General features: G+C 21.7%; 2 protein-coding genes across 3 annotated transcripts in view; both read left to right on the top strand.

Annotated features, from left to right (window-relative positions):
- The window catches only part of LOC108756514 (cytochrome P450 4C1-like), a 27,882-nt gene that overhangs the window by 4,404 nt on the left and 22,829 nt on the right, over window positions 1-649 (top strand). The window lies entirely within an intron of this gene.
- LOC108756504 (cytochrome P450 4C1-like) overlaps window positions 1-649 on the top strand; it is a 43,978-nt gene that overhangs the window by 33,527 nt on the left and 9,802 nt on the right. The gene's annotated exons all lie outside the window — the stretch shown is intronic.

The raw sequence follows: 649 nt of genomic DNA, 5'->3' as shown, positions 1-649 counted from the left end.
AAAAAAATTAACTCTTATTTTTATAAAAAATTTACCTTTAATAAATCAAATTTTCCAGCGTCACTGTTAGTATTGTTACTGAACAATAGATATTTTTTTATTATAATAGCGAAATAAATTATAAATTTAACAAAGCTTTTAATAAATAGAATTAACCCTAGTAAGTCATTATTATTTTCGATTATCTTCTCTATCATATCAGGGTTTGCAAAACCATGGAACTTTGTCACGTTATATCTCTGGATTGAATACGTATTTTTTATCTCAAAACGTGAGAAATTTATACCTTAAAGTCAGACAAAGACAGATAAATATGAATCAAATAAATAATATTTTATTTTCAATTAATTACAATGCTTCAAAGAAATTTTGTTGGAAAAATTCGCAAAAAATGACTATGTTGGATAAAAAAATTCTCAAATTTTTAAATTTAATGTTCAAGAAAAAACCCATAGGATTTTTTAAATTGATCCTCTGGATTAACAACAAAAAAATAGTATGATATAACTCGCTCTAAAAATCTATACATATTATAAGTTTACAATTAATAAATAAAATTTTATTATTTAAATAATACAAAAGAATTATATTTTAATATAATAAATAATAGAAATGTTTTAATTTTTGTCAGTCTTCGGAGATCGCTCGG

This window comes from Trachymyrmex septentrionalis, unplaced genomic scaffold (assembly GCF_001594115.1).
Source record: "Trachymyrmex septentrionalis isolate Tsep2-gDNA-1 unplaced genomic scaffold, Tsep1.0 scaffold101, whole genome shotgun sequence".
Classification (NCBI taxonomy): domain Eukaryota; kingdom Metazoa; phylum Arthropoda; class Insecta; order Hymenoptera; family Formicidae; genus Trachymyrmex; species Trachymyrmex septentrionalis.
The sequence above is the reverse complement of the archived record's forward strand: the minus strand, read 5'-3'. Positions and strand labels throughout refer to the sequence as shown.